Source organism: Cavia porcellus, unplaced genomic scaffold (assembly GCF_034190915.1).
Source record: "Cavia porcellus strain 051 isolate PalLab524CR breed Dunkin Hartley unplaced genomic scaffold, mCavPor4.1 scaffold_1, whole genome shotgun sequence".
In the NCBI taxonomy this organism is placed as follows: Eukaryota; Metazoa; Chordata; class Mammalia; order Rodentia; family Caviidae; genus Cavia; species Cavia porcellus.
Genome location: NW_026947484.1, coordinates 198,097,929 through 198,124,445, shown reverse-complemented (window position 1 = coordinate 198,124,445; position 26,517 = coordinate 198,097,929). Strand labels below are relative to the sequence as shown.

The 26,517-nt window shown below is 38.1% G+C and overlaps 1 protein-coding gene across 3 annotated transcripts in view; it reads left to right on the top strand.

Annotated features, from left to right (window-relative positions):
• Positions 1 to 26,517, top strand: part of Strbp (spermatid perinuclear RNA binding protein) — a 153,548-nt gene that overhangs the window by 9,092 nt on the left and 117,939 nt on the right. The window contains exon 1 of one of the 3 annotated variants that reach the window (XM_063227098.1): positions 16,971 to 17,123. The exons of the other annotated variants lie outside the window; for them this stretch is intronic. The gene's annotated coding sequence lies outside the window, so the exon portion shown is untranslated. Of the gene's footprint in view, positions 1 to 16,970; positions 17,124 to 26,517 lie in introns of those variants that run through there. 3 annotated transcript variants of the gene reach the window in all.

The window sequence follows — 26,517 nt, the reverse complement described above, 5'->3', positions numbered from 1 at the left end:
ACTCTTTTTTTTTTTTTTTTTAAATCGGTACCGGGGATCAAACTCATGACCGCCTGCTTGCGAGGCAGGTGCTTATGCTGCTGAGCTAAATCCCCAGCCCCAGATGTGTCTCTACTCTTAAAGGACCTGGGTTTGAAACATAGCTCTAACACTGTACTTTGTGCATTAAGCATATACTGTTTGAGTTCCTTATCTGTGACATTAAAGAATACCTCATGATGTTATTTTGAGCTCACATGAGAGAATATACAAATACAAAATACAAATGTTCTTAGAAAGTAGCCCAGGCCTTCTTGTGAGCCTCCTGTAGGATGTGGATTTCCCTTTAGTATTGCAAAGAACAGTAGTGTTCTGGAAATGTTTCCCACTAGCCTAGTACAGTTTCTTCCCTGGGCTATGGATGAAGATCAAATGGTGTCTGTTCTCCTGCTTTATCATTCATTCCTCTGTCTACCAGCTCATTCCATCCAAGACACACACTGTGTTTCTGGATGCTTGTATTTTTTTTAATTACACTGTCTCTTGTAGCCTCTACCCAGTTTTCCTGCTTCCGTTTGCCCTGAAACTTCTTGAAGAAAATTGTTTCTACTTGTCTTCACTTTTCTTTACTGTAACATAAACTCCATCACTCTAATGAAACAGTTCTTGTCAAAAATCACCAAGTATATTTGACTGTAAGGTAGCATTTGGTACAGTGGTTACCTGCCTTCTTTGCAACACTTCTGCTTTGGCTTCTAGGATAGCACACTCCACTGGCTTTTCTTTACTTCCTTGGCTTTTTTGCAGTCTCCTTGGTTGGTTCTTCCTTGCAGTCTCCTTGGTTGGTTCCACCTCTTCATATTGGAACACCCCAAGGATCTCTGCTCCTTTCCTCCAGTTCCTTGGTGTTGCCTCCCGCTCTCAGGGGTTTGAATGCCGTGTGTGTGCTGACGAGTCACAAGTGTTCTCTTTTGACTTCTGCTCTAGGCTTTTATGTCAAATTTGACATCTCCCACTTACATATTATATTGGCTCCTTAAACTGAATTTGACAAATTCAAACTCATTTTTTCCCAGTCCCCTCTTTGTCCCTTAATCTTCCAAATCTTAGTTAATTAATTAGCATTTCCATCTCTCCAGTTGCGCAGTCTAAAAAATGGAGTCATTCTTTTTTCGGTTGATACCGTGGATTGAACTCATGAACTCACAAGCACAAGGCAGGCGCTTATGCTGCCAAACTAAATCCCCAGCCCGTGGAGTCATTCCTGCTGCTTCATTGGCTGTAGGTACTTTCATTGGCTGTTGGTCTTTTGAGACACATTTTCATTTTCAGTTCAAGCTGACCTTGAACTACTTTGTGCCCCAAGCTGGCATGGAACTCACCATGATGCTAGGGCCTCCTACCCTCGCCTCCTGAATGCTGGAATTACAAGTGAGTGCTGGGATTACAGGCATGTGCCACCATGCCTGACCCAAAATTTAAAAAATTAAATTTAAATTAATTAAAATTTCTTCCTTTTTTTTTGGGTATTGGGGGTCAAACTCAAGATTCCATGCTTGCCAGACATGTCCTTATACCACTGAGCTATATTCCTGGCCCTTTTTAATCTTTTTGAGACACTTTGTTTTATTATGCAGTTTAAGCTGGGCTTGAACTCACTTCGAATGAGGTTCTTTTAGGTTTATGTATTTTTCAGAACTGTGTAGCTGGAATTGGCTGTTTTTTTGGGGGGGGAACGGGATGATCTCTCTCCCCCCACAAAAGAAAGGACAGGGCTTTTTTTTTTTCAGGGCCTCTTTTAAAATTTATTCTTTCCCTTGGGTACCAGGCATCAAACTCATGATTTAGCGCTTGCCAGACAGGCATTTATGCTGTTGACCCTAATCCCCGGTCTGCCTCTTTTTAATTTTGAGACACAGTCTTGCTCAATTGCTCATGCTGGGCTTAAATTTGTGATCTGCCTCAGCCTTCCATAGTGGTGGGATTACAAATCTGTCACCATGTCTGGATGTTAGAGAGTTTTTAACTCAAAGATTACTTACATGTGATTTGTAAAATGATGTAGATTAATATATATACTTTTTATTTATAGTTTACCTAATGGTGCGTGATTTTTTTTTTTTTTTGTCTTTTTCCTTTTTTATCCGTACCGGGGATGGAACTCACGACTGCCTGCTTGTAAAGCAGGCGCTTATGCCGCTGAGCTAAATCTCCAGCCCCTTGGTGCATGATATTTAACGCTTGTTTTTTTTTTTTGGTACTGGGGATCGAACTCACAACCGCATGCTTGCCAGGCAGGTGCTCATGCCACTGAGCTAAATCCTCAGCCCTCATTTAATGCTTTTATACTTAAGCATTTATTGTAATTGAGAAATGCGTGAAGTTCATTAGTTAAAAACTTGGAATTAGCCAGCTTGGTTTAAGAGGATGACCTTGAGCATGTTAGTCATCTCTCTGTTAAGTCTTTTCCTTTGCAAGATTTTTTTAGCGCTGCTCTTTTCCAGAATCACTCACTCAGACTCAGTCTAGAGTTACCTACCTGAGTGGTGGCAGAGTTGGAGTGAGAGGTGGATTCTGTTTTCGAACAGGGTCTCACTGTGTAGTCCAGGTTGGCCTCATGCCTCAGCTTCCGAGTGCAGCAGTTTCAGGCATGTGCCACCATGTCCTGCTGAGAGGGGGATTTCTTGACTTTTAGTGTTGGACTCCATGTACTTTAGAATATGGATTGGAAAAGCTCTACTAGTCACATTGTTAGCACCTAGTAATATTCAGTAGAATAATTTTTCTCTGTTCCTACTAAAAACATTTTTCAAAATAAAAACCATTTAAAAGTGGGTGCCTCTAACTAGGTGTGGTGGCACATGCCTGTAATCTCAGTACTTTTGGAGGTTGAGGCAGAAACATTCTGAGTTTAAGCCCAGTTTAGGGGAGCTAGGGACTTGGTAAGACACTATTTCAAAAAAAAAAAAAAAAAAAAAAAGGATGTAATTTAGTGTCAAGGTCCTGGATTCAGTCTGTTACAAAAAATAAGTAAATACATAAAAGGTCAGTGCCCTCAGGATTTAGTCACTGTTTCTGAACATTGCTATATTGGGGATCATGGCCTCAATACAGGAGTCTTTGAGGCACACTTCATATTTAAACCCTAATAGTTACATATCAGTAGTACTGATAGCGTGTGTCATGCACACTGTTTTTAATGTTCGCATTAGCCTTTCAAATGACTATTTCAGATGAGAAACAAAGCCTCTTCGGTAATTTGAAACTTACTTAGGTGATTATGGTGATTGGTTTTGGAATTTGAATTCATCTGTCTGGTTTGCAAAGCTGAGTATTTTTTTTTTTATTTTTGGTCTTTTTTTTTTGAGATGGGGTCTCACTATGCAGTTCAGGCTGGCTTTGAGCTTACTTTGTAGCCCAGGCTGGTCTTGAACTCGCAATGATCCTCCCACTTCAGCCTTCTGAGTGCTGGGATTACTGGCGTGAGCTACCACGCCCGGCAAGTTGAGTATTCTTTAAACCTGGGAGTGAATATGCAAGATGGAATAGATGGCAGAAGTCTTGTACGGGGGACTCAGCAGTGACTTTGCAGGTGAGTGTGTGTATGAGGGATGTTTGTCAGGCTCCTTGGTGTCTGTGCAGCAGTGGTCACTGCTGACCAGTTGTGATCTGCTTGCCAAGGAGGGGAAAAACAAGATAGGAGATAGCCATTTTTTGTTTTTGCTTTAGCAAGGTCTTGGTGTATAGTAGTTCAGACTTGTCTTAAACTCACTGTGATGCTTTTTTTGGGTGGGGCTGTGCCAGGGATTGAACCCTTGACTTCACGCTTGCCAGGGAGGCTCTGTGCCGCTTAGCTATATCCCCAGCCCCCTTGAACTCACTTGGTAGTCCAGGCAGGGTTCAAACTTGTTGGTGACAATCCTGCTTCAGCCTCCTGAGTGCTGGGGTTGTAGACATTTACTACTACACTAGGCTTTTCTAGTAGACATTATTTTAAATATGTAGAAGAAATTGCAACATAGTTTTTGAGATTTGTTTGTAAATTTTTTTTCTTTTCCTTTTTCTTTTTGGGTACTGGGGATCAAACTCAGGATCTTGTGCTTGCCAGGCAGGTGCTTATGCCATTGAACTAAATCCCCAGCCCCAAACTTTTTTCATTTTTTTTCTAACCACTTACTGTAGTGAATGTTGAGTGATTTTTTTTTTTATGTGTATATAGTTTATTTATTTATATATTTTTAAAAGGTTTTTTTTTTTTTTTTTCGTCTTTTTGAGATGGGCTCCCTATGCAGTTCAGGCTGCCATTGAGCTCACTTGGTAGCTCAGACTGGTCCTCAATCTTGTAACAATTCTTGTGCCTCAGTCTCCTGAGTGCTGGAATTATAGGCGTGTGCCACCATATCTGGCTGTTAGAAGGTTTTATGGGACTAAGAAGACTGTAAGCAGCAACAGCAGCAACCATTTAATGCCCTGAGTTGAAGTGTATTGATAGTTACCCAAAGAAGTATAGATTTAACAGTGACCTTGTGACTTTTGCTAATGTCTAAACAGTAGGTGCTTCCATAAATGGATTCCATGCTTTTAAAACTTTTTTTTTTTTTTTTTTTTGTCTTTTTCCTTTTTATCGGTACCAGGGATCGAACTCACGACTGCCTGCTTGCAAGGCAGGTGCTTATGCCGCTGAGCTAAATCCCCAGCCCCGCTTTTAAAACTTTTTATTTAAAATGTTTGAAATGTTGTGCTGTAGGTCAAATATTACACTTAACTTTACTTGAGCTCACCCAAGAATGAAGAGCACAGGCTTTGGAATTGATCACAGATAAATTTGTCTGATACTTGCTACCTGTGCGACTGTCTACTTTCCTCCTTTCTCTTTGTCCTTCTCTCTTACTGGGAACTGAACCTAGGGCCTTGCACATGCTTGGCAAGTACTCTACCGCTGAGCTACATCCCTGACCTCTTTCATATTTTAAAATGAACATGACTTCTTGCAACCCTGCAGAGTAGGATTAAAGGTGATACTGCTCAGCTCAGTATCTAGCACATAGTTATGTTCAGATTATAGCTATTATCGGTAGTAGCTGACATTTTGGTAGCCTGCATGATAGCAATGTAATACAAATCGATATAACTTCATTAACCAATATGCTGTCTTGGAATCTGTATTTCTTCGTGTCTGTGTGTGTGTGTATATCAGAATGCTGTGTGTGAGTTTTCATTTTCCTGCAGCTTGCCTCCTTTTTCTCAAAAATGCTCGCTATGTCTACAATTGATAATTGTAAGTTTACTTCAAAGAATAGATGTGCAAGCTCATGTGTGGCATTTGCTCTCTTAATGCGGAGCTTCAGTTAGTGTTCCTGTGTAGCACACCAGCAGGTACTTAGCACACTCTTTTTTTTTTTTTGTCTTTTTCCTTTTTATCAGTACTGGGGATCGAACTCAGAACTGTCTGCTTGCAAGGCAGGTGCTTATGCCTCTGAGCTAAATCCCCAGCCCCCTAAGCTTTTGTCAAAAGAAGACGACTTTGGTTGTTTGAAATGAAAGAAGTAAATGCACAATGCCTTCTCAGTGCCTCTGGTATCTCACTGTGATTGAAAATATTGAAGTATAAAAAAAATTATATTCTAGCCTGTTTTACTCATTACTTCCTTATTTGAATCATTTTTCTTGTTCAGTTCAGAAAAACATACAAAAGGCCTTTTACTCTTTAACTGTAGGGTTGATATTACGATGAATTGTACTCTAAGAAAATTTGCTATGGAGGGAACTTTGGGGATCAGGGAGACTAACCCTGTTACCTGGTAGATGAGAAAACTGACTGAGAGAAGTTTTGGTTTGCTCAAGGACAGAGGGAAGAGTTGATAGGTCTGATTCCAGCCCAGTGCTACAGAGGTAACTGGATAGTGGACTTTGGAGTCACACAGGCCTAATTTTGAGTCTTGATTCTATGGGTCATTAACTGGATGACCTTTGGCAAGTAAATGTGAATCAGCTTCTTGCTGTGTGTTACTTTGTTTGTGGGGCTGGGGGTGTAGGAGATAATGTTAAGTACTGAGTAGGGCCTGGCATTTGCTCTGAGCTCAGTGAGTGCTGTCTGTTCTATTGCACTTCTTTTCTTGATTACTTCAAACAGGTCATATGGCCAAGTAATTATTCTTTATGAAATGGGAATCAATGAGATTGGTTGTTGCTTTTTGCCAAAGTCCTTTACAGAAAATCTAAATTGTCGGTTCATTGGAAAAAGACACTGCTCACTGCAAAATAAATACATTTGTCAAGAGTCTAATGGCTACTCTAAGTTACAGCATTGACATGATTCTTCCTAGGAAATGTCTGCATTTCCCAAACGAAATGGACAGGGAAGCTAGGATAGGGGAATTCATCTATAGTTAGTTACTCAACAGTTCTCAAACATTTTAAACTCAAGACCTTTTATTTTAACCCTCTAAAAGTCATTGAAGATTCCAATGATCTCTTGAGTTAGACCTATTGACATTTACAGTAGTAGAAATTATATCCAGTAAAAATTAAATACGCTCTTTGAAGTGTCATTGATAGCCTGTTGTATATTAACATAAATGTTACATTATTTTTTTCTTGTAGGGGGACAGGATGTCATTGTGTAGTTCATATTGGCCTTGGACTCAATATGTAGCCTATGTTAGTCTCAAATTTGGAGAGATCCTCCTGCCTCAGCCTCCTAAATGCTGGGATTACAGGTTTGTGCCACCAGATCTGGGAAGTCTTAATGAAAAGAAAATTTTTTTTTTTGGTGGTACTGGGGATCGAACTCACAACCTCAGGCTTGCTAGGCAGGTGCTTACGCCACTGAGCTAAATCCCCAGCCCCCCCAAAAAATTATTTTCTAAGATGAAAAAAATTTCTAAGATGAGAAAAGTAGTATTGCTTTGCATTTTCTTTCTTTCTTTTTTTTTTTTTTTTTTTTTTGTCTTTTTCGTTTTTATCGGTACCAGGGATTGAACTCACTACTGCCTGTTTGCAAGGCAGGTGTTTATGCCGCTGAGCTAAATCCCCAGCCCCACATTGCTTTGCATTTTCGTGAATCTCATTAATGTCTAACTTCATAGGAGACAGTTGACTTCTGATAGCTACTTTTGTATTTAGTCTGTGGTACAAGAAAATCTGACTTCACACAGGATATAGTTGGATAAAGGTGGAATTTTTTTTTTTTTTTTTTTTTTTTTTTGAGACAAGGTCTCACTGTGCAGTTTAGACTGGTTACTATCCCTGTCAGATAATTGTAGATATTTTTCTTTGATAATACACCAAAGCTTGAAAAATGCTAGTTTCTTAATGGAATCTGAAATCAGATCAGTGCCTGTTAGTACTGTTGCATTACAGTCCATTGGTTTCCCTTATACTGTGATTTGGTCTTTTATCCATACATGATTTTATGACATGCATTGGTCATTTGGAAAATGTTAGTTCCCGGAATTATGTTGATATTCCAAATGCAACATATTTCATGTAACTATGTTTATATAGCCTGGAAAACTATTTTCATGAGGGAATGAGAGTTTAAAAAAAGGCACATCACTTGGTACTACTGTGAAAATTAGTATTGGCCTAGCAGACTACTGAAAGGGTTTTGGGGACTGTATGGGTCCCTGGACCGCCGTGGAGAACCACTGAATTAACATATTGGTAAATTAAGGCAAATTTGTAGAATACAGTTTTTAATAAATACACACTCTGGAAATTATGGAAGGGTTTTCTGTACAAGCCTTAGTCCTAGAAACCATCTTACTCCTTGAAATAGAGAACAAACTAATCATGAAATGTGGTTAATTGACTATTGAGTATTTGAGTGCTTTTTATAGACAAAGCATTGTATAGGGTACTGCTAAAGAGATGAATTAATAAGAAAAGATTTTTCATTCAGTTTGTAGTCTAGCTGGAGGGAGAAGACATATACAGTTTTGTGAAAAGATGAGTGATGCAGTGTTTGCTATCACAAGTGTGACAGTAAAGGTGAGAAGCCATTCTATTTTATGGGAAGGTACAATGCGCATTTAGATAATCATTTCATCAGGTTAGATTGGAGAATTCAGGTAGAATAATTATTCTAGACTTACAAAATTAGGTTATAGTTTGATTTTCTCACATTGTTATTTTATTTTTATAGATTTATAGTTTCTAGTATTTTTACGAGTTATTTGGTTTTTTTTTTTGTTGTTGTTGTTGTTGTTGTCTTTTTCATTTTTATCGGTACCGGGGATCGAACTCATGACCGCCTGCCTGCAAGGCAGATGCTTATGCCGCTGAGCTAAATCCCCAGCCCCAGTATTTGTTTTTTTTTTTTTTACAAAATGTTAATTCATTATGATGTAGGACCAATATGTTAAGCCAAACATGGTGGCACAGATCTGTAATCCCTGCATTTGGAAGGCTGAGGCCAGGCCAGCCTGAACTGCATAGTGAAACTCCTTGTCTCAAAAATAAAAAAAGAAAAGAAAATCCTAGTAATATATTATTACTAGTTGATAATATGGGAACACAAAATTATAGCAAGACCACATAAATATAAGTAGGATGTTTTTATATATGTTAAACATTAAAATTTTTTTGTTAGAATACAGTAAAATATTCAGTTCTCTTTGGGGGAAAAAAAAGTAAACATCTCCATGTCTTAGAAATGCAGTATTTTGATGCTTCATTAAAGTACGTTATGTACACCTTGTGCTTGGTTGTTCCCTTACTGAACTGTTAAAAAGATTTTAAAAAATTATAAAGTATCTACCATCAGAAGGCAGTCATATGGCAGCTATTATTGTTGTTACAGGTTTTCAGCTGAAGCTGACTTGCATGTACTAGTTACACAAGATGTGCACCTCAGTATTTTGGATGTTCTGATTTTTTTGTTTGTTGAAGATGGTAATCTAACTACACTGAAGACCTGACTGCTCAGGTCAGACCCCATGCTGTGCCCTTACACATGTTGCATCTTCAGATCCATGAGGACAGTTTCACCAAGAGGAGAGCCAGTGATGTTTGTTTTTGCTTTTTGGTACTGAGGATTGACCCAAGGCCTGCACACTGAGCTACCAGGACATCCACAGCCTTAAAAAATTAATTTTTTAAAATTTGGAGACAGAGTCTTGTTAATTCACTAATTGCCTAGGCTGTGCTAGAGTTTACAACCCTCTTCAGTTCCCAGAGGGCTAGGATCACAGGTGTGCACCACTGACCCTGTGGGGTTTGTACTTAATAAACGAGAAAACTGGAGTGTTCAGTTGCCCAAGGTACTTAGTGGGTAAGATGTGCACCTGGGATTTGACTGTCTGTCTCTTTTTCTCCCAAGTCGTCTATTTTTTACATTTCCTTTTTTTTTTTGTCTTCTTTGAGACAGGGACGTGTTACACAGTTCAAGCTGGCTTTGAGCTCACTTTGTAGCCCAGGCTGGTCTTGAACTCACAATACTCTTCCTAATTCAGCCTCTCCAGTGCTAGGATTATAGGTGTGCGCCACTAACACCTGGCTTTTACCTTTCCATTTGGTCAGCAAGTTGAAGGAATATTTTAGGATACTGTGCATCTTTTGCCGTTTCTTAAAGGACAGCTTTTTTGGGGAAAGATGTTGGGTAGTAGCTGTATTGGTATTTGAATTCTGAGGCTGATTTTTCTTGTTTTTTTTTGGTACCAGGGATTGAACTCACCACCTTGTGCTTGCTAGGTAGGTGCTTATATTGCTGAGCTAAATCTCCAGCCCCTGAAGCTGATTTTTCAAAAATTACGAGACATTTAATTGCTTGATGAAATTACGTTAAAGCCAGAACCCTCTTTGCAGATGACATGTTATTATATTGGTGAGGAGCACTTTGTTTGTAGGGTTTTACTAATTGTGTAGGCCTAGAGTTGACTTACCTTATTGGTTAGTAATATTACTCTTTGATTGAATAATACGGTTGTATCACTTTTGAACGGTGTATTACTTTTAAAAGAATGTTGTGGCTTACAAAGTTTGTCTGAGTAGAAAATTCATTTGTTCAGGCAGTCAGCCAATATTTGTAAGCTACAATTTTCTTTGAATAACTGGTGGTTTGTAGCTCCATAATTTGTGGTTCTTCTGAACTTGTATAAAAATTATGCATGTTTAAAAAATGACCTTATCACTTTAATGTTGTCAAGCAACATAAAACTGTCAGATTTTGTAATGTTATAGTATTGTTGTGCTTAATTTCCCTGGGCTAAGAATGTGTTTTAAGTCAGTAATTTATACAGCATAAATAGTCCCCTCTCCCCAAAAAACTTACAAACTACATAAAACCCAAAAACTTCTTCAGTAACTTCACAGGTACAGTTCAAGTTATGAGAACTCAGGGAATGTGAGCATCTCCATATTAGTTTGCCAAAATCTTTGCAGTAGCCATATTAGCCCACTACTCAGTAATGCTTCCTGGATGTATTGAATTATGTGGCATGACCATTTGGGTGTGTTTCAGTGTTCTTGAATGACATTTAGTTTCACAGTATTGTGTGTGTGTGTGTGTGTGTGTGTGTGTGTGTGTGTGTGTGTGTGATGAGATTGTTATTTGTTCATGTGCAGGTGAGAACATTTATTTTAAATGGTTCACACTCTGTACCTCTTTTGTTATTTGTATGTAGATAAAGTTGTGAAAGTCATGCAGTTATTTTAAATCCTTCTTTTGATTTTAGGTTAAATCCTACAGGGGATATGGAGCCTTTTCTTCTTGAAATATTTTTGAAAGTCAGAATAGTAGTTCTGTTTTTGTATTTATAAAAGTGTTATGGATAAAAATGAACCTGGCTTAATCTTCATTGCTAAGTGAGAACATTTTTTAAAAAAACACCACTGGGAACTTTCCTTGTTCATGGGCTAGTCTTTTGAGTTTTTTGTTTGTGGAAAGGTGAGGTTTGAATTGATGGTTCAGTTTATCAGCGAAATATGGTTTTTGTGGCTAGGATTTTAGCAAATTGTTAATAGACGGATGCCTAATATTGTTAATAATTTTGACATGTTAATAAGAATTTTTTTCTCTTTCTTTTTTTTTGAAATGGGGTCTTATTATGTTGCTTAGGCTGACTTTGAACTGCTGGGGTCAAGGAATCTTCCTTTTTCACCCTCCTAAGTACTGTTGCTAGGAACAGTGAGTGTCTCTGTGCCTGAAAAAGATTATCCAGCTCTGGAGGCTATTGCCTGTCATTCTTAATTGAACATTGGAGTAACCAGAGATTTTAAAAAAATAGATGCTTGAGTTTCACCTTGAGAGAGTCTAATTTAATTTGTCCGATATGCTGTGTAAGCATCTGGATTTTTAGAGGTAATTCTAGTGTGCATCTGAGACTGAGAACCAGTGTTTTGAGAAATTTGTCAGCTCATGCAAGGCAAGATATTTGATTTTATTGAATGTTATCTTTGCCTTTGAAGTGTAAAAACCTTTATTTTGAGGTAATTGTAGAGTCATATGCTGCTACAAGAAATACATATTCAATGATAGTCCATCTCTAATTTTATTTCAAGAATTTGGACACAAATGAACCATTCAGTATATAAACTTTTGACATTTTTTTTTTTCACTCAGCATAGTTCTTTTTTTTTTTTTGGTCTTTTTCCTTTTTATTGGTACCGGGGATCGAACTCACGACTGCCTGCTTACAAGGCAGGCGCTTATGCCGCTGAGCTAAATCCCCAGCCCCTAGCATAGTTCTTTTGATATCTATCCAAATTGTTTCGTGTGTCAGTAGTTTGTTCCTTTTTGTAGCTAAGTCGTAGTCCATGGTAGATAAGTTAAGTATCACAATTTAATCATTCACTGCTGGAAGGACATTTGGATCATTTCTGTTTTAACTGTTACTAATAAAGCTGCTGTGGGCAGATTTTTTTTATGGGCATAATTTTTCATTTCTCTGAAATACAGAGCTTAACAGTGCATTTGCTGATAAATGTTTTTTTAGTTTTGTAAGACCCCTTACTCAGAGTATCTGTAACATTTTTCAGCCCCACCAGCAATGTAAAAGTGATGCAGTTTCTCCATATCTTCAACAGCATTGTTTTTATGAGTCTTTTTAAAAAAATTTAAGGGTGAGAAATATAGTTCAGCAGTACAGTGCCTGCCTGATAAGGGGAGGTCATGAGTTCAATTTCTGGCACACTCCCCAGTTAATGCTTAATAAAAATGTTTTAGATTTATAGAAAACTGAGTAGATAATAGTTCCCATATGTATCTTTGTCATTCAGGAGTTTTCCCTTTTACTAACATCTTGTGAGAATATGTGTGTGTGGGGTGTGTGTGTGTGTGTGTGTGTGTGTGTTTTGTCTTTTTGAGACAGGGTCTCCCTATGCAGTTCAGGCTGGCCTTTGAACTTACTTTGTAGCCTAGGCTGGTCTCAGAACTCACAAATGATCCTTCTGCCTCAGCCTCCTGAGTGCTGGGATTACAGATGTGAGCCACCACGCCCAGTTTACTAACATCTTGTATTACAGTGGTAAATTGATATGCCAGTATCAGTGCATTATTATTAAAGTCTATAATTTGCAAAGCGTCACTGTGTTGCTGGTTTTTTTTTTTTTTTTTTTTTTGTCTTTTTATCCGTACCAGGGATCGAACTCACGACTGCCTGCTTGCAAGGCAGGTGCTTATGCCGCTGAGCTAAATCCCCAGCCCCCAGTTCTGGGGTTTTAATAACAAACGCACAATGTATCTACCATTCAGTATCAGGCAATTTTACTGCCTAGGAATCGCCTATGTATTTATTCTGCCTTTTTCTTTTTTGTGGTGATGAAGACCGAACCTAGAGCGCATGCTAGACAGCACTATTCTATGACCTGCGTCTCCAACTTGGTCACTGATTTTTTATTTTTTTATTTTTGTTACTGGGGATTGAACTCGTGATTTCATGCTTGCCAGGCAGCGCTTGTGCCACTGAGCTATATCCCCAGCCCAGTCACTGATTTTTTTTTAAAAAAATTGTTTTTTGAGACAGGATCTACCTGTGTGGCCCATGTAGGCCCTGAGCTCATGGTGAGCTTCCTGCCTTTGCCTTCCAAGTGCTGAGATTACAGGCATATACTACCACACTTGTTATAGTTTTGCCTTTTCAGAATGGCATATAGTTGAAATCATATAGTATGTAGCCCTTCAGACTGGCTTGTTTCCCTAATCAATATGCATTTAAGGTTTTCCTCTGTTGTCATGTGGCTTGATAACCCTTCCCCTCACTTTTTATTGTTGGATAATATCTCACAGTGGATGCACCACAATATTCAATTGTGGACGTACTGTGCTCTGTTTATCCATTCAGTTACTGAAACACATCCTGGCCATTTCCAGTTTTGAAAATTATGAATAAAACTGCTGTATACGGGCTGGGGATTTAACTCAGCGGCATAAGCACATGCCTTGCAAGCAGGCGGTCATGAGTTTGATTCCTGGTACCGTAAGAAAAAAAAAAAAAAAAAAAAAAAAAGAAACTCAAAACTGCTGTATACATTTATGAGAGAGCTTTTGAGGTGACCTAAGGCATCTCATGAGTAAATTCCTAGGGGCACGGTCCTGTATTAGGTGGTAAGGCTGCACACTTAAATTTGTAAGAAAGTGCTGCTGTTTTCCAAAGGGCTTGTACTAGTTTTCATTTCCACCAGCAATGTGTTATTTTTTATTTTAGCCTTTCACAGAGATGTCTAGATACCTCCTTGTGGCTTAATTTGTGTATTTTTGATGAACAGTTACTGAAAATCTTTTTATGTGCTTTTGTCATCTCTATATGTCTTTTTCAATGAAGTAACTGTGGATGCCTATTTTCTATTTGATTGCTTCTTTTTTTTTTTTTTTGCTTGTTTTTTGAGGCAGGGTCTCACTATGTAGGCCAGGCTGTAGGAACTCACTGTGTAATTCAGGATGGCCTCAAATTTGAGGCAAGCCTCTTGCCTCAACTTTCTGAGTTCTGGGATTGTAGATGTGTGCCACCACACCTGGCATGAGGATGCTTTATATATTCTGATTTGAAATCTTTTCTCAGATACGTGGTTTGGAATGATTATCTCTCAGCTCTAGCTGTATTTTTTTTTTTTTTATCATTTAACTGAATTTTTCAAGGACTAGAAGTTAAATTTAATGACCTTTCGTTTATCACAGTTTTTAAAAAATATTTTTTTCTATTCTGTTTTTGGGACGAAGTTTTGCTTTGTAGTTGAGGATGGTCTTAAACTTACTGTGTAGCCCAGGCTGTCCTCAAATTTTTGGTGATCTTTTTGCCTGAGTCTCCCAAGTGCTGGGATTATGAGTGTGCACCACATTGCTTGGTTTAGGGTTCTTTTTTTTCAAAAGTTGGTTGTTGATACAGGTCTAAGAACTCGGTCCTGTGTCCCAAAATTTTTTTTTTTAACTTTTTATTGGTACCAGGGATCGAACTCACGACCGCCTACTTGCAAGGCAGGTGCTTATGCTGCTGAGCTAAATCTCCAGCCCCCCCAAATTTTTTTCCTAAAAGTTTTATGGTTTTAAGTTTATGATTCATTTTGAATTAGATTTTGTATAAAGTATGGAGTATAGATATAAGTAAATTTGTTTGGTCTTTAAGGATATCCAATTCCTGCAGCTTCATTTGTTGAAATAGGTATCTTTTGTCCAGTGAATAGCTTTGTACTTTTGTAAGAAAATTCTGGCAGACATGGTTTTGTGAATCTATTTCTGATTTCTCTCTTCTTTTCCATTGATCTATGTATCTGTCTCTCTGTTAATGTCACTTAATTTCTTTTTTTTTTTTGAGACAGGATTTTGCTATTTAGTTCAGACTGGCCTTGAACTCATGGAATCTTCCTGATTCTGCCATCCCAAGTGCTGGGATTACAAGTGTGTTCCACCATGCCTGCCCATACCATGTAATCTTTATGTATGTATGTATTTTATTTATCTGAGACAGGTCTCATTACGGAGCCCAGGGTGCCCTCAAACGGTGATCCTCCTGCCTTAGTCTCCCCTACTCTTACAGGTGTGCACCATTGTACCTGATGTTACTGGGTAATCTTGATTTCTAGCCATATAAGTATTAATATTTGGTAGAAGGATATCTTTCATTGTATTCTTTTTAATTTTTTTCCAAATCCATTTTATTGCTTTTTTTAAAAAGAGCAGAATATATTTATTGCGGGAAAGAAAGATGCTATCAAAGAGAGACAGAGGGGTCCTGAGTGGGTTGCCAAATACTGTCTTTTCTAGGGACTTTTATAGAGTCAAACCATAGGTGATATGGGTCCAAAATGGGGGAAAACTGGAAACTCAAGGCAGATAGGCAATAGGTGGGACAGAATTATGGTCAGACAGTAAGATTAATTATTCAAGTAAAATTGACCAAATCAGGGACAAATGGGCAAGTGAGTCACATAGTAAGCAGGCATTCTTACATTCTTACGGTACAGTGACTGTTCCTGTAGGGGGTTGGGATATTGGTTCCTGGCTTCCTCAAGGTGATCCATGCCTTTTTAGAGTATCATTCCCTGATGTTTATGTTTAAGGTGTGGATGCATTTGATTTGCCTTTTGTCTGGGGATCTGGCCCACAGCGGGAGGTATCTATCTCCTCCAAGTTCACAAAACATCTGGTCCTCTGTGCCAGCTCCCTTAAGGGCCTCGTCCTGTCTGAGTGCCTATAATATTTCTAACTAACTCAGCTGCCTGGAACTTTCCCCCTCTGAAGAATGGGCGGTGACCAGTTTGGCTTCTTTAAACTGAAAGGGGTTGTAGTTGTTGAATGGCAGGCAGTCAGGGATCTGCAGAGCTTCTAATGGCCCTCAGTAGATTCCAGGTATTTTCATCTTGGGTAGTTGTACAGCTTTAAGTTTGAAGAAGACAGGGGCTGGGGATTTAGCTCAGTGGCATAAGCACCTGCCTTGCACGCAGGTAGTCATGAGTTCGATCCCTGGTACCGATAAAAAGGAAAAAGACAAAAAAAAAAAAAAAAAAAAGACAAAGCCAAAACAAATAATAGAATCAACAGGATTATTATGAGTACAGTTAACAAAGATTCCCATAAGGAGGATAAGAATATGGTCTAGGAAATTTTAGAGTCAGACATGTCATTGATTTATCATTTAATATCTTGAACAGTTAAGTGAGATGTTAGCAGAAGGATCAGGAATGTACATACGTTTAGTTTTTACAATTGCTCTATAAGTACCTCCTGTGCTGTTGGATTGTCTAATGTCATCCAAGTTTGGAGGGTGGCCTGTTGTATTGATTTTACCTTCTTTATTTAGGTGAGAGAGACCAGCTGTGATGTCATTTAAGGAGTGCTGAGTATAGTTAGTCAAGGCCTTAGTATGTGTCATAGAACCTTTTTTGTGGGACACAATCTGGTGTATTCCAGTAAAAGGAATCTAGCATTATTTGTTATTGGTTTCATCTGTCATGATGCCTTGGGGTTTGGCACTTTTTAGGCAAGAACAAACTTAAAGGCATATATAATCAAAGCATGATCATTAGAGCTGATTGGTGAGTTTAGAAACCATTTCTAAGGAATAGCAATTGTAACCTGTTATTAGGTCCTTTTACTGATGGAGTCTAACATTTTGTCATAAATCCCTCTAACTTTAGTTATAATTACCTTTAAATTTTTGATAACGTAGAAGAACCAGATTAATACATTATTTTGGCAAATGAAAAACTCTCTCCTTAAATTTTTATATATGAACAACAATATATACTATATTTGTAAAAACCAGTCTCAGCATCATTTTGATTAGTTGGCAACTTGAATATATATTACAGCATTTAGATATGATAAAATCTCTCCCTGACTGGCGTCAGGCTTTTAGACATAACTAAGAGGAAGGAGTAAAGAGAAAGTTATCCCAGTCACAGTTTAAACAACCTATGTTTTGGTGACTGTGTTGGGGTCCAGTGCCTGGAAGGAAGACCAGAATTGAGAAGGACGAAGAGACGTGTGCCAGTGTCCAGCAATCGGCTGATTTTTACCTCTTGTCATGATTACTCAGGGCTCCTCCGTGGAGATGACAAGCAGAGATGACAGGCTGGCCAGAGGGAGGAGACAGTACCCTGGGGCCCTTCGGTCCTGCTGGACCAGCTGATAGGATGGCTCCGAACTGTGGGGCCTTGGCCTCCGAACGAACGCAGTCTGACCTGCAGTGGTCATCTTTGCAGTCACGGTAAATCCATTTTATTTCAAGAGAAAAAAGTTTCAAGAACAACAATCAAAGTCTTTTTAAATTTTAATGCTCTAGGTCTTGTGTCATTTTGTACAAGATTAAGAATCAATTTGACTGTAAAAAGCTGTGAAGAATTTTGAAAAAATTATAGATGAATTTGGGAAGAGTTGCCATCTTTATTATAGAGTGCCTTACCATTGGTTTTTAGTAGATTGGAACAAGATTAGAGAGAAGTAATTCAACATTACTCAATTAAATTGTGTGGACAGATTCATTTGTAACTAACAGAATGTTAAACTTTTAAAAGTTTTTTTGGTGCTAAAATAGCCTATTAGCAAAGCAATAGAAATAGGAAATCATTATTCATTGATTCATAGGTTTGCCCACTCTGTCCTCCTGGATGTCTATTATGGGCCAGACATTGTTTCAGGCACCAGAATACAGTGGTAGAGAGGCAAAGCTTTAACTGTCCTTGACCTTACATCCCAGTGGAAATTGGTAAACAAGAAATACACATCACTTGAGTGCTATGCTGGTAATTGAGATAGGTTGATATTAAAATAGAGTAATGGGGTGGCTATTTGATTGCCTTGGGAAGAAAAGTGAGATGGAATTGTTCCTGCAGTGACTCAATTGGTATGGGAGGAACCAAGAAGGACAGAGTGTCTGGAGAGCACTGAGGAGAGGGAGAACAGTATAGGTGATGTTAGGGAGATGGACAGGAAGCAGGTAACTGAGACTTTGTAAGCCCGGGTAAGGAGTATGATTTTTATTGTGGGGAGTGTGAGAGGCTACGGTTTTGAGTAAAGGAGTGAAGTAGTTTGATGTTGTCAAAAGGTGACTTGAGCTGCTGCAGGGAGAAAGGATTGTAGGTAGTGACCAGTACAAAAAGCAAGAGGCTTGAACTTGTGATCTTTCTGCTTTAGCCTCCAAAGTGCTGGTATTAGAGATGTGCACCACCATACCTGGCTAGGAAAGCAAAATTTTAAAGTGCCATCTCTGAAATGTAAAAATTTTGTGATGCCCATTGATTCTGTCAGTCCTGATGAGGGGAGAATAAGAGGATTTTGTTACAAAATCAGCTAGTGATGTTTTTTTTTTTGCTTTTAATGAAATGCTAGTGGAATTACATTTTCCTTGGTTGCTGTTTTTTGTTTGCCCTCCTGAATTCATGGACTTGATAACATTAAAGAAAATGAAAGAAAATGCAGGATTCTTTGGATTTTGGTGTGGTGGGTAGAAAATAGTTGAGTTTTTTTTTTTTTTTTTTTGTACTGGAAATCAAATGCAGGACCTCGTGCTTGCCAGGCAAGGTCTTATGCTGCTGAGCTACATCCCTGGCTTTAATTTTTGAGTTCTATAGGTAACATGTAATACTTTTATTTAGAAAACATCTGAGTATTTTGGGTCTAATAGTACCAAATTTGGGGAAGACAACAAAAGAAATATAAAATGGGCCTTGGTTTCATTGCACTTAGATGCAAAGATAGTAAAAACACTTATTAGAGGACAAAAGCAAATCTAGGCAGCAGAAATTATGGTAAGGTATGGAAAGAAAATGGGGTTTTTGGTTAGAAGACTTTTTTTTTTGCGACAGAGTCTTGCTGTGTATCCTTGGTTGGTCTTGAATTCACTATGGAATCCAGGTTGGCTTTTTGCCTTAGACTCCCGAGTGCTGTAACTGTAGGTGTGCGTACCCTTGCCTGCTTCTGGAAGACCTTGTTTTAAACGAGGACTGTTAATAGCTTTGTGACGCTGGCTGAGTCCTCTGACCTGGAGTCCTGGAGCCTGTTCTTACCTGAGGGCAAACCTATACCTGCCTGATTGGACTGTTGTGGAGGTAGACTGTTGTGTAGGTAGCTTAAACAGTAATAGTGTGTTGGATTTGTTCTTACATCAGGTGACTGGTTTGCAGACTCATTATCATTTTATACAGTTACACATTTAGTCATTTATATTTACCAAATACTTTATAACTTTTTTTGAGATGTTATCTTGTTACTCTTACACCTTATTTCTCAGGACAGTGTGCATGTCTTGGCAATTTGTTCCCAGCCTTTAGCTTTCTTTATCTCTTGGCCAAAAGTTTACCATATTATGTAACCTTCTCTTTATTTTCCTTAGTCAACTGTTTCTTCAGAGCAATGTAGTGGAGTTTGTGTTGTAGAATACATGGAGTAACAGGATGCTTAAGTCTTGGGTTGCTTGCCTTTCTTGTATAATGGCTTTTTGATGACATATTTGTTGACATCTTTAGAGGCATTCTAAAGTTTGTAGCTTTTGCTAGCTCTTTTGAGCCCCAAACATCAGGGCAGAGTGGTATTAGTCCAGGAATGTCCGTTTTCTCTTTTTGTGTGTGTGATAACAATGCTTACATTGCCCAGATTGGCACCCATGGTGCAACCCACAACAGATGTGTGCTGTCTCTGCAGCTCTCCTTAGTTTGTAACAGGAATAATCCTTACTCAGAGTAGCAGGCACACATGGCCGTGGTTCAGAACTGAATCCCCGCTTCGTGAGTAAACCTTGTCATTCCTCCTGCTGATTTGGATCACATATAACTCTTCCATTCTTCACCCAGAACACCAGCAGCGACTTCTGTGGCCATATGCATTTCATAGGAAGTATGAAATTTGCATTCATTGTTATACGTCAGTGAGTTTCTGGTAGCTGGTGGCTGGGAAGGAGATTTTAGCTTCCTATTGAGGCAGCTGATTGCCTATGAAGTGCTATGAAATAAAAGAGTAACTTTCTTTAAAAAATTATATATGTGTACTGTTCCTAGTTTGGTGTTAGGCATGCAGTGAACCGTAGATACTGTTACTCTGCTTCTCTTAAAGAGTACTGTAACACAGAGAAGACAGTCTTCGCCTGTCAGTGTTTGCTCACAGTGGTAAGTCATAAGAAATTAGAGAAAATGTAGTAATACATGCTGCGATCCAAGTACAAATGAAGTCGCAGTAGGCCTTGTCATTGGGACATACATACCTCATTGTATCAGTGAGACTAAATATAATCCAGGCAAAACGAGCATAGGCGTTCCATACTAAGAAAATGTATTGTTTATTCTTAGAGGCAGAAAAGCGTAAGAAAATCTTTATCTGATTCTCATTCTGAAACTTCTGTAGTGTTAAAGTTGAATTTACCTTTCTGCTTGTACAATTTATGGAACATGTGCCTTTTTTCCAAAGAGCATTATAGTGACCGGATGTGGTGATATGTGATTGTAATACCAGCACTCGGGAAGCTGAGGCAGGAGGACTGTTAGCATTCTTAGCAGAGCTTAAGGCCAGCCTGGGCTACATAGCAAGTTCAAGCCCAGTCAGAACTACATGGTAAGACCCTGTCTCAAAAATACCAACCAACCTCACCTCCGAAACAGAATAAAACCAACCAAAATAGCATCGTGTAGAATTTATTTCCGGGGTATTTTTAAAAATGCTGTTTTTGTGATAGACCTAATGTTGTGGCCTTCCTGTTATGTTTGTAAAAATAGTAAAGACCTTTTATTTTATGTTGTATGATTTGTTAGAAAGACAGGGCACATTTCTGAAATTTCCTTGGGTGGTTGTCTTTCAAAGTTTTTGATTATTTGGATATCAATTGTTGATAAATTCGTGTACATATATGGGATAGTAGGGTGACTTTCTGCTATGAAAAACACTCCTGTAAGATGGGTGTGGTAGCACATGCATATAATTCCAGCATTGGGGAGGCTGAAGCAGGAGGGTTGTTGGAAGTTCAAGACAAGCCTGAGCTACTAAGTTAGTTCAAAGCCAGCCCAAACTGCATAGTGAGACTGTGTCTCAAAAAGACAAAAACAAAACACTCCTGTACAACTCATGCTGAAATCAGGCCAACCTAATGCAAAGCACTGTTTTATCTTAGTCACTATAATAGTTTTGTAAGTAGCAGGACCCTCGGTCATGCTTTTTTTTGTTGTTGTTGTTGTTGTTGTTGTTGTTGTTGTGTGTGTGTGTGTGTGTGTATGTGTGTGTGTGTTATTTGAGACAGCATCTCATTATGTAGTTCAGACTGGCGTTGAACGCACTATGTATTCCTGTGTATTCCAGACGGTCTCAAACTTACGTCAGTAGTCCTGCCTCAGCCTCCCAAGTGCTGGAATGGTAGTAGGTATGTGTTACCGTGCTTGATGGAGATCATACTTCATGCTTTTTTTGTGGAGCTGTCTTTTTCAGTTACTGGCAATTAGATGACTCTTAAGTTTCTTTTTGGAGGATGCTCCATTTAATTATGTATCTGCTAGGATGGTTGGTATCAACTAGATCAGACAGACTGATAACATTTCAGTGTGTTATTGATACATGACTCCTTGAAATTGTAGTGTCAGGGGGTTTTATAATTATAGTAGGAAGAATTTTAACATTTACCGAGTGTTGTGTGCTGAGCATCTTTAATTCATGACATCGTTTTTATTTAAATATCACAATGACTCCAAGATTGTTCTTGTTGACAGCACAAAGGCATTTTCTCTTAAACCAGTGAGAGAAAGTTTACAAGTGTACAACCTCTACCACTGAGTGTTTGAAGTCTCATTGTATTTATATAGCACCAAAAGGTTTAGGAATTGGAGTGTCCTTTTTCCCTGCTGAAAAATACTGTTCTGTAATATTTTGGACATTTCATTAGCTTTGAAGTGTTCTTGGACATGCATTTGCAGCTACAGGGTTTGCAGGTGGGGTCTTCATCCCAGCTAAAGTTTTCTTGGGAAGAAGTTTGGTAAGGAATATAGTTGAAAGACAGCAGTCTTTTCTGCAACTGTTACACTTTAGGTATCAGAAGTCCACTACTATTTGCAGAGTATTATCACATATATTCTGCTCAATTCATGTAACAGTTCTGTGAGGTAAGGAAGTATAAAACAAGTGATGATGGTCCTGTTGTAAGTGAGAAAAGTGAGATTTGAAAGGTTCAGTGTTAAAGGAAGCCAGCTAGGAAGTCGCAGATCTGATCTGGGACTGAAATTCACGTCTCATGCCTTCAAAATCAGTAGCTTGTATAAAACAGCATTTAGAGGGCAGCAAACTTTTTTCCAACAATTTTCATGCCTGTTATGCTCACTACTCTTGAACCCTTTCATAATAGTATGATTGATATTTTGATGTTCAATAATATGCCAGTCTTATCTTGAAGATTCAGTTGTACCTTAGTTTATGAACTTACTGTTTTCATGATTCTGGTTGCAAACCGAATTGGATGAAGAACTGAATCAAATTCAGTGGTCAAGTCAATGTTGACCTTACTTTGAAATTCGATTTGGTTCTCATACAATTCATTTGTGATCAGAATTATAGGAAGAATTAAGTTCATGAACCACATACTTCAGAAATTTGCTTGGTTTCACAGGCATTGTTGCAGTTGTAAATGATGTCATACTTGAGATAGGTCAGCTATTGGAATACCAGGTAGCAAATTTTTTCCCCTAAAACTTGTACTTTGTAACCTTTTAAGAGAGAAAACATGTAAAATGAGAAAGGAAATAAAAATAAAAAATAAACTAGGAAATAAGTATAGAAATAAAATATTGAGGGGCTGGGGATTTAGCTCAGCGGCATAAGCGCCTGCCTTGCAAGCAGGCAGTCGTGAGTTCGATCCCTGGTACCCATAAAAACGAAAAAGACAAAAAAAAAAAAAAAAAAAAAAAAAAAAAAAAAAAGAAAGAAAATATTGAAACAGTTTTACTTTCTCTTAGTACATGAAATGTATTTCTTATGAAATACATTGCTTATCTATGTAATTTCACAGATTATGTTGCAGTACTATGTGGTTATACCACTTTAGTACATGCTGCCCAAGAAGTTGAGAGCATTTTTTGACTTCATAACTGGTGAGAAAGTCTGTTCTCTTTACTGACACTAAAAAACTGAAAGTAAGGTGCCATTCTTAGCAATGCTGAAACGTTGTTGGTAGTGCGTTTTTAGCTGCAGGGTTTCTGATAAGCTGATTTAGGGATTGGAAGCAGGGGATGTACCAGAATGTTAAGTATCTGTACAGATGGAGTATTAATCAGAAAGTGAGATGGAGACTTCTGCTCATTCCCTTTTTAATACAACAAAGGCAGTAAGCTCAATCTGGTTTTCTTATTTTTACTTATTTGTCTTGGAACCCTGTATTGCTGAAGACTGTTTTTCTTAAAAGTATTTCAGACGTGATAACTTTAGTGTAGCTGAAGTTTGATTGAAATTACATGATTTGAATTTATTTTTTGTGTATTATAGGTTCCATTTTGTGTGAATGAGAGAAAATCAGACAAATAGCATTCTTTTCACGTGTTTAATGACCTGGAGCTTTCTGGGATAGCTGTGCCACACTTAAGTTATACCTTAACTCATCCAGTGTTTTGCTTAGTGTTCAGTTATCTGGCAACATAAAAGTAAAAATACAGAGGTTATGTCATAAATTCACTGAAGTTTAATTGGGTCTGAATACAATTGAGGTTGACATTCTTTGAATGCTTTTCTAGGAGTATAGTTATCCAGATCTTCTGTACTTCATTATTTTAACATGCATGTTGAATTTTAAAAACCCTGAAAAATACGTTTAGAAAGATTTACCCTTCAACTTTTGTAGCTTTGAGTTAGCCACTTTTTAGAAAAGTTACCTGTAAAATTTGGCCTTCTATCACAGAAAGGAATTTAGACAAGTGTGTTTTTTTAAACCTCTATTGTCGTTTCTTTGCCTTAAAAGATGGCATGTTAAAAGATTTCATGTTAAATTTTTTTTATATTTTTTATTTTTTGTCTTTGTGAGACAGGGTCTTACTATGTACTTCAGGCTGGCCTTGAGCTCACTTTGTAGCCCAGGCTGGTGTCAAACTCACAAACTCCTGCCTCAGTCTCCTGAGTGCTAGGATTACAGGCATGTATCATCACACCTGACTTTTCATGTCATTTTAATGAAATTTGTTTACAATGAAATATCAGATATGCCATTAAAATTCTGGTTATAATATGATTCCTGTGTTCTCTTGTATTTATAATCTGAATGCCTAGTTAAAAAAACGAAGTAGTTGAGCAAACATCAAGTATTTATGCTGAGGTGATGTGCTTTGTGTGTCATGCCCCCCCCTCCCCCCAATCCCTCCAAAGATAGAAAGACTGAGCACTTGGGAGCCTTGGCAGGAGGATCACTGTGAGTTTGAGGTTAGCCTGGACTACACAGTGTGAGTTCAAGACCAGCCTGAACTGCTTAGTAAGACCCTAAAAGAGAAAAAAGGAGTTTAAGATTGCATCCTAGAGTGGAAGGAGTGCTGGACTTTGAGTTATAAGTCTGGGGTTTGTTTCAGAGTGTTGCTGAAAGATAATTTGATACCTTAGGCAAGATACTCTCTTCTCTGGGCCTTAGTTTTCTCTTTGGTAAATAAAGTTCTTGTATTAGTCCTTTTGACTGGTTATAGCCATTTGCAATTGCCTTTTTTTTTTTAATCTTGTGAAGGAAAAGTTAATAGCTTAATGCTGCCAATTCTTGGTAGTTTTGTTCTGACAAATGACTATGGTAGTAGAAAACTAATTTGAATTAACCTATCTAATTTCATATTTTCTTTTCTTTAATTATTTTTGGTACCGGAGATCGAACTCACGACCTTGTACTTGCCAGGACTTGCACTTGTGCTGCTGAGCTAGATTCCTAGCCTATAAATTTGTGTTTTCTTTTTCTTCTTGTACCGGGGATCAAACTCAAGACCTTGTGCTTACTAGGCACTGAGCTAAAGCCCTGGCCCAATTTTGTATTTTCTAAAACTAGTTTTGAAGAGAGTAGATGGCATTATTTAGTTTTGCATTTTAATTGTACATCATTGTTGTCACTTTAAAGGAAGCATACAAGCTGAAAAGATAAACAATGCTTTGGAAACCTGTCTCCAGTGAAAGGAGATCACTTACTATACTTACTAAAGTTTTTTTTTTTAAACTTCCATCTCAAGCCAGAGGACAGTAATATTAACTAAAATTAGTGCATATGCTGGCAGTGTGAGTTCAAGAGTTTAATCCCATTACCCCACCCAAAATTAGTGCATATATTTATGTAGACCACACCCATATAATTCAGTATAGATTTTATTGGTACATTTTTTTACATCTTTTTTTTATCAATACCGGGGATCAAACTCATGACTGCGTGCTTGCAAGGCAGGTGCTTATGCCGCTGAGCTAAATCCCCAGCCCTATTGTTACATTTTGCTTCATACATTTTTATTATGAAAACTTTTAAGCATTCAAAAAAGTTGAAAGTATTGTATGGTGAACACCCATATATTCTACAGTACAATCTAGATGATACAATTAACATTTAAAAAATTATCTGTATCTCACATTTATCTATCTGTCTTTTATTTTTGGTGCATTTCAAAATAAGTTGCAGACCCCACTATTTACCCCTAACCATTTTGACATTCTTTTTTTTTTTTTGGAGGGGGTCTTTTTTTGAGACTGGGTCTCACTGTGCAGTTCAGGCTGACCTTGAGCTCACTTTGTAACTCAGGTGGTCTCAAACTTGGAATGATCCTCCTGCGTCAGCCTCTGGAGTGCTGGGATTACAGGTGTGTGCCACAATACCTGGCAATTTTGACATTCTTGTAATTAGCTAAAACTTAATACTTGTTTATATTTCTTTGGTTAAAATTGACATACGTAAAACTGTATACCTCTTTAAGTGTGCCATAGATATCAGTCATTAATTGAGCATCTGACATCTTTCAGGGTTTGTACTAGTTTTGCAGATAGAGAAGTGAGTTAAGACATTGTCTTCTTTCATGATGCTAGTTGGATAAACAAGAGAGACATGTCAGAAATGCTATTCAGTACAACAATATTTTATTTGGACCTTTTAGTTGCAAATAATTAGAACCAGCAGAATTCTGACAATATGAGTTTTGTTTACAGAACCGAGAGGCAGAAAATACGAGGGACTTTGGATAGGGCTTAAACAAACGAGTGGAAGGCCTGTAGGACTGTTCTTTCTTTTTTTTTTTATCGGTACCAGGGATCAAACTCACAACTGCCTGCTCGCAAGGCAGGCACTTATGCTGCTGAGCTAAATCCCCAGCCCTAGGACTGTTCTTTCTTCACTGTTTCACTCTGCCTGTCCATTTCACTTTTCCTTTGGAGTTAGGGTTTCTTTTTTAGTACATACTTATGGCTTCTTCCTCATCCTTTACCTTACATCTAATAGTTCTCAGCCACATAGACATAGCAGTTTTTTTGTCTTAATTTTTATGTCCATATCCTGGGAGGTAGAATCTGATTGGCCAAGCCCTAGCGCTGCTATGCTTGAGGTGGTGTTTTACAGTGCACATTTCCTGTTGGAAGTCTGCTTTTGTGGATAGAATGAAATAGAGGGCATAGAAGAGCAGGTGTGGGGCTACTGTAAGCTAGGT